This window comes from Cherax quadricarinatus, chromosome 20 (assembly GCF_038502225.1).
Source record: "Cherax quadricarinatus isolate ZL_2023a chromosome 20, ASM3850222v1, whole genome shotgun sequence".
In the NCBI taxonomy this organism is placed as follows: domain Eukaryota; kingdom Metazoa; phylum Arthropoda; class Malacostraca; order Decapoda; family Parastacidae; genus Cherax; species Cherax quadricarinatus.
In genome coordinates this window covers 38,296,072-38,303,846 of record NC_091311.1, presented here as the reverse complement: position 1 = coordinate 38,303,846, position 7,775 = coordinate 38,296,072, and positions in this window count along the sequence as shown.

Here is a 7,775-nt window from a genome sequence, read left to right as displayed (position 1 = left end):
AGGCTGTTGAACAGTCTTGGGCCCAGGACACTTTTTGTGTTTTCTCTTAGTGACGCCCCTACTTTTCACTGGGGATATGTTGCATCGCCTGCCAAGTCTTTTGCTTTCGTATGGAGTGATTGCTGTGGGCATATTAGGGACCAGTCCTTCCAGAATCTTCCAGGTGTACATTATGATATATCTCTCTCGCCTGCGCTCCAGTGAGTACAAGTCAAGTGCTTCCAGGCGCTCCCAGTAGTTAAGGTGTTTGATGGAACTTATACGTGCAGTAAAGGTTCTCTGTACATTCTCTAGCTCTGCAATTTCACCTGCCTTGAATGGGGATGTTGTCAGTTTTATATACCAGGTTTCCACCAGCAGAAGACCTAGGTTAAATTACCAAAAACTTTACTGAGTCATCATACTATTGATGGTCGCATCAGGATAAAGTTTCATATTTCTCCTGACAAACACAGTACCACTGTTACGAAGTTAACGTGAGGTAAGTGGGGCAAGAATACCTTGTCTAGGGGTATATATAAAGTTATTTAAAAATAAGCCACCCTAAGCTCACATGTTTCGTAAACTACAGAGAATGCTAAACAGGTGGCCAGTACTTTAGACCTGATTACCAGAAAGGAGAGATAAACTCAGCTTTAGAAAAATATACATTCATTATCAGTAGCAATATAAACAACACATAACCTGCCTTCAATACATTTCACATATTACAAAACAGTCAGAGGTAAGTTCACTTATTCACAACAGTGGAGTCTCCATGACTCCACGTCTCTCCTGCCGGCTTCCAGCCTCCAGGTTACAACTCACACAGGCTCCATAGAAATACCATGGCCAGGCCCAACGCTAGGGCCAACTTAAGAGTACAGAAGATTTACAAAAACAACCTTCGGCTTTAACACTATTAAAAAAAAAAAAAACTCTAGCACAGCCTCCAATAGTCACCCTATGATCTCACCCCTTAAAGCATCAACAAATTAATGGCATTATATATATATATATATATATATATATATATATATATATATATATATATATATATATATATATATATATATATATATATATATATATATATATATATATATATATATGCCAGGAGCGAGGGATTAGTAACCCATTCTCCTGTTTAAATTACAATGCTGGGAGCAAGGTGCTAGTAGCCCTTTTGTATAAATTGCAAAATGCAAAAAGAAAATGTTTCGTTTTTATCTTTTTTCGGGTTACCCTGCCTCGGTGGGAGGCGGCCAGTGCTAATATTTTTTCTTGTGTGTGTGTGTGTGTGTGATTGTAGCACACGTACATAGTGTCAGATATAGGTGTTCATACGAATGTACCACCTCTTCCAAGATCATCTACTGAACATCGTAACAGGTATGAGGAGAGGTTCACTTTGCAAATTATTATTAGTGAAGTTCCTAAGGTGGTTTTGCTAAATAAGTTCACGAGATACCCTTAGGTACATGTGTTTTTACGTAGATTGTCGCATTTGTGAATGCAGCCAGACGAGGCAGACGGTACTAGCTCACCACAAACAGGATCCCTCAGAATAATTCAGTGTGGCGGCATTCACGACCAGTTCCTGTGCGCCTGAGGGGCCGGGCAACCCAAGTCTGGCTTGTGCTTGCCAGTGTCTGGGGGCTCAGGCACGCTCCTCTCCCTCTCCCTGTCCTTCTCCCTCTCCTTCTGCCTCTCCCTCTTTCTGCCACGTTGTCCTGCATCAAGCCCAGTTGTAGCGCCATCATCATCAGTTCATTTTCCTAAGGCTTAGAAATGTTCGAAAAAGTGCATTTTGTTCACTCTTCTGAATACTTTTAAAGAATCAGTTTTGGTAATGATTTGATTGGGTTTGTCAGTTGAAGCGGATGTGGTGCTTGCACCTGTCTGGCCTTCAGTGGCTTGACCCCCACGCCCAAGCGGCCGCAAGCGGGTCTTCAACCTTGGACAGGTCCTTTGAAGACGGCGGGGCTGCTGTGGCCGGCTGGCTGGCTCCACCGCCGTAGTTTAAAGCACTAAAGACTAAATTCAATACCACCTTCTCTTGGCGTGTCTGTGGTCTCGCAAATAATTTATGAGTAAACCGAAATCGCTATTACGAACTTCCTGTTGTTCTATTAGTCACGTTGTTTATCCCCCCCCACCAAAAAAAAAAAAATCTCTTGCACCCTCTCTGTTCTCTATAATAACGAGCTTCAGTTTAAGGTATAACATCGATAGATAAAATGAGTTTCTTGCCCCCTTTTTTACTTGCATTCCAGGAGTCATTTTAGGAGATACTAAGATCACGGGAACAGAGGAGCAATGCTACAGGTCTGCTCACATCCAACCACTCTCACTCACAAAACATAGACAGTAAAGTGACACGTAGAACATCAAAGACTCTCAGACACAGCAAGATTTTATTTAAAAATCTCTCACTTATAAACTTGTTTTTAAAGTTACCTAAAGTGCTAACTTCAAAGACCCTACTTGGCAGTTTGTTCCGTAAGAGAGTAGTTAGTATCGTTGTCTGCTGGAAGACTGTAGCTTAGTAGTCTGGTGATGAGTCACCTTGTTTTACCCGCCGTCTCAGGAAAATTCACCTGAGACGGCAGGTCTTCATTATAAGACGAGTCGGTCAGTGGTGCCGGCACTGTGACGGGGCGCAGCAAGATGGTGGTGTCTTGGTACACAAGTGAAGGTGGAGGAGTTGCGGAGGTCACAATAGCCTCTCTTCAGGCCTTCAACAGCCCCCACTTGTGAAATCAACAAAAGCTTACATTACACCTTTCTCTTTTATTTGAGATATAAACTCCAACAGTCTTTCCTCAACTCTCTCACTCTTTCTCTCCACACCCACACCACCTAAATGGTCAAAGACTAAGCTACGATTAGCAGACGGAGGACCGAATCTCCACCGCACCTTGAGATAAATAACCCACAGGGGATTAGCTCTTAACATTAATAGTAATAACCCACACACTCACATTAATATAACCCGCTTAAACACAACCAACCTAACCAAATTCTTTTATTTAAATTGTCCACTGTCCAATCTCTAAGTCAGGTATTTCACAGCATAATACTTAAGGTTCATACCACTTATATACAATCAAATGCCATGGTTACCTACATTCCCATTTTTCTTTCTTTCCCGTTGATATATTTGTTCCATCAGATAAAAAAAATGAATAAGAATGACATTTATGTTGCAAAGTTACTTGTGATAAGTCTACCGTAGTGGAGAGAATCTTAGAGGATTATTATTATTATAATCAAGGGGGAAGCGCTAAACCCGTAGGATTATACAGCGCCCAGGGGGGGGGGATGTGGAAGGCATTCAGGCTTAATTCGGGGAACTGGAGCATAGATCCAATTCCCTAAATCAAGAGCCCCTCACCAACATCAAGGAACCTTCCATGAGGGGAAATCTTAGAGGAGCAACGGAAGAACTACCGTTAATGTTATCACAGTCGATGGTCTTCAAAGGCTTACCGTAATTATTTCAAGCTAACACTACCTTGCAAATTATCTCAAATTATCTCAAAGCTAACACTACTCTACAAAAGTTTGTTACCATCTCAAAACTAACAATATCGAAATAGCAAAGTAAATAATTCAAGGAATATTAAAAATGTACAAGTTAAATTAGAGAGCAGCTGCTGGCAAAGGTCTAGGAGGGAGGAGAGGAGCAGCAGTTGTTACAACAGGTGTTACGACGGGTGTCAGATATCTAGGTGTTAGAAGAGGGCTAGCAGGTGTCCCAGTAGGTGTCATGCACTCATGTTTAGAGAAGCAACAGATGTCACACATTCAGGTGTGGGAAGAGAAGCAACAGGTGTCACACACTCAGGTGTGGGAAGAGAAGCAACAGGTGTCACACACTCAGGTGTGGGAAGAGAAGTAACAGGTGTCACACACTCAGGTGTGGGAAGAGAAGTAACAGGTTGGTGTGTTTGGCTGCCAGCCAGCACTATCAGACACAAGCCATGGTAACCTGCCCGGGGTTTAAAGCTGTGGGTTTGTACACAAGTCTTGTGTAGCCCTGAGAGCCTGAGGACTCGGGGCAGTAACCTCCTACAGGTGACCGAGCTGACAGATTCTGCCCTCTACCAAGACCAGAAAATAATTAACCAACAAATAATAGAATAGAGAATCTCTGCAGTAGGTCTATTGAATCATTATAGGCCTATATCTCCTCCTACCTATTCCCACTCATGCTCTTATCCAATCTCCCTTCAACATCATTTTTTTTACGTGTATTTTATTGTATAATGAGGAATTCAGACTTAATTTTTATCTAATTCATAAAAAGTTGATTTAGAAATATTTACCTTGATAAGAAAATGTTAGTGCAAACAAATCAAAGTATTTTGAAAAAATAGGGCACTTCATTGCCTAAGAAACTCTAAGTGTTACTAGGACCTGGTTAGAAATAACAGTACAGGTACACTAGATCACCGGAGCAAACACTATGATATATTCATTAGAAATCATGTCGGCCCTGGAACCTTATCACTTCTAACATACAGCTGTATGTTTTTCACATGTCATTCTAAACCAGTGTGTCGGTATCTGTTACCAAGGTTTATACCACACCAGGGAACTTTCTACGAGATGAATAGGTAATATTAGACTGTTTGCAGTAATTCAGAATAAGAAAAAAAATCGCAATACATTGGCTGAAGAACTTCAACACAACCCCCCCCTCCCCCACTAAGGAACGAAACCTGATAACGACGTTTCGGTCCGTCCTGGACCATTATCAAGTCAGAAACGAACCACGCAATGGGTATCATCAAGTCTCACCCGTTCCATGGTTTGTTTTCAATCACGTTATTAAGATTTTGCGAGTCACAACAGTCTAGGACGAACCAATAACGTCATCATTAGGTTCCTATTCTAAATGCAGGTTTTGGTCAACTGCACTTATTTCCCGACCCAAGATAAGAAAACACGGCCAAGTATAGTGGCCATATTTGTAGTATTAATCCACAAGTGGATTAATACAACAACAAAAAAATGCAACCAAAAACAAGAAAAATAAATACGAAGACAGACGATGGAAAAAAAGAGTAAATGTGAAATAAATTATTTTTTTATGTAACAACTACATACAGATTAGTTCCTTAAAATTCAATCTAAATTAAAAAGCGACGATTTTACTCGCTTGTGATTGAGGTCAGTTACAACATTGAATATCATTAAGAGAGTTAAAACCTATCGACTACACATGTCACCTTTACACCACGGGCCAAGGTAAACATTAAAATAAACTCTCACTGTATATAAATAGAGAGATACACACCTTTCTGTTTATACACAGAGAAACAAATCTCTCGGTGTATGTATTTTTTCCTTTGCAACGAATTGTAAAGGTAGTGCTAATTGCATGCTGAAACAGCCAGTGGTGTGTCAGTTACTTGGGATGTGATGTATTTCTTTAACAACTGCATGTTCACACACACAGTTGGAGCTGGTCAATAAACTCGATGCTCAGGGCAAAACCTAAAATAAAATCTTCACAGGCTGGAATAAACGAGCATTGTCAGGTTTCCAGTTTTCTTTTCGGCAGCAGCTAGGCTGATGTCCTGCGTTTTAAGCAGCAGTTAGGCTAATATCCTGCGTTGTATATAGCAGCTGGGTCGATGTCCTACGTTTTACGCAACAGCTAGGCTGATGTCCTACATTTTCAGGGAGCAGCTAGACTGATGTCCTGCTTTTTAGGGAGCAGCTAGGCTGATATCCAAAGTTTCAGGTAGAAGCAAGTTAGATGTCCTACGTCTTAGGCATCACCTGAGCTGATATCCTACGTTTAAGCAGCAGGTAGGTTAATATCCTACGTTTCAGATGTCAGCTGGGATATCTTACGTTTCGGCAGCAGCGGCTGGCTAGGAGCCCTTGGTTTTCAGGCAGCAGCTGGCTATCAGTTGGCTGGAAATCCTCCTACTGTACTTTAGTCAGCAGCTAGGCTGGTGTCGTAGGTTCCAACACATGATCACTCCATCAGGACATGTGATTGCTCCTCTGCATGGTGATCTTCGCTGTTATTATGAATCTATCACCGGTAATAGAAGCATGGGGAGAATCTTCATCCACACAATGTTTAATTTAGTCCTCAGTAGAGGCAGTGGTACCCGACTTGCCTTTTTTTTCAGAGGACATCCCCCATTGCCTCCCTCTCCAATCTCGTCTTTGTTCTCCCTGACTTCTTCCCTCGCTGCTTCCCTCTCGTTTTCCATCATATATTCTGCCCTGAGTGGAGAACGGCCGGTCAATGACATTTACCGCTTTTCCTCTTTTGCATTCCATTTCATTATTCCCGACTCCCCTCCCACCATAACTTCTGCATTACCACACTGACATTTTTTAAGGTCATCCTAGCTAATTTACACTATATATGACAATTGCACTTATATGTAGCTGTGTGTAAGAAAACTTACATGCCTGGTAGTCTGGTGGCTAAAGCTCTCGCTTCACACACGGAAGACCCGGGTTCGATTCCCGGCGGGTGGAAACATTTCGACGCGTTTCCTTAGACCTTTTGTCCTGTTCACCTAGCAGCAAATAGGTACCTGGGTGTTAGCTGACTGGTGTGGGTCGCATCCTGGGGGACAAGATTGAGGACCCCAATGGAAACAGTCCTCGATGACGCACTGATTCTCTTGGGTTATCCTGGGTGGCTAACTCTCCGGGGTTAAAAATCCCAAGAAAATCATATCTTACCCTCCCATCATAACTGCAGTTCCAGGCTGCAGACACTCGGTAAGCTATGGTGATATCCTGCAATTCTTCTGGCTGTAATGGTCGCTGTTCTCAGTGGCGGAAAAGCGCTAACCAGAACCTACTAATCAATTTTTTTATTTATTTGTTTAGTGTTTTTTTTTGTACGATACTTATTTTTGACGTGTATATATACAGAGAACGATCATAATCAGCAGGATTCCAAATCACGTCAGGGGAGTCTGGCATGGTTTCTCAAGTGACTCTTCAGATCTGGGGTCTCCAACCTGTGGCTCGAGGGCCGCATGTGGCCCTTCTAGGAAATGGATGAGGCCCTTGCATGGAATTATAAATTCCACACTGCATAGTGTCAACAGTTACAAAATATTTAAAGCCATTTTACACCAAAACCTTATCGTCACCTCTAACAGCCACCTTTCACTTCTGGTCAGTGCCGGTTATCTTAGAAGCACCCTATTTACTGTCAATAATTAGTAATTACGTTAAAATTTGATATATCTTTGCATTATAGACCTTGTATTATTTACCTTAATCTCAGATGTTTCATAAAAAATAAAATAAGTTGAACCATTTACCTATGTTACATCTTACGACTTTCAGTATAATGTTAATATCGATCATTAGAAAATGCGGCCCTCTAAATTTGGCTTTTCAAATTGGCCTTTTCGTATTAAAAGTTTTGGGGGACTTCTGCTCTAGATCACTTGGCCACAGATACCTCGAAAAGCTAGGCAACCTGCTTAACATGCCATGTTTCTTCCTAGCCCGGACACACCAGTGGGCCTCAAGCATGGTTTCAAGCTATTTCATTTAATATACAGGAGGAGAATGAAGCAGCTTGAAGCAATGCTTGAGGCACACTGGTGTACTCGGGCTAGGAAGAAACATGGCTTGTAAACCAGGCTGCCTAGGTTTTGAGGAATCTGTGTCCAAGTAGTCTAGAGCGGTGGTCCCCAGTCTTTTAGTATGAAAGGGCCAATTTGTAAAGCCAAATTTAAAGGAGGCCCGTATTTTCTAATGATCAATGTTAACATTATATTTAAAGCATTATATGG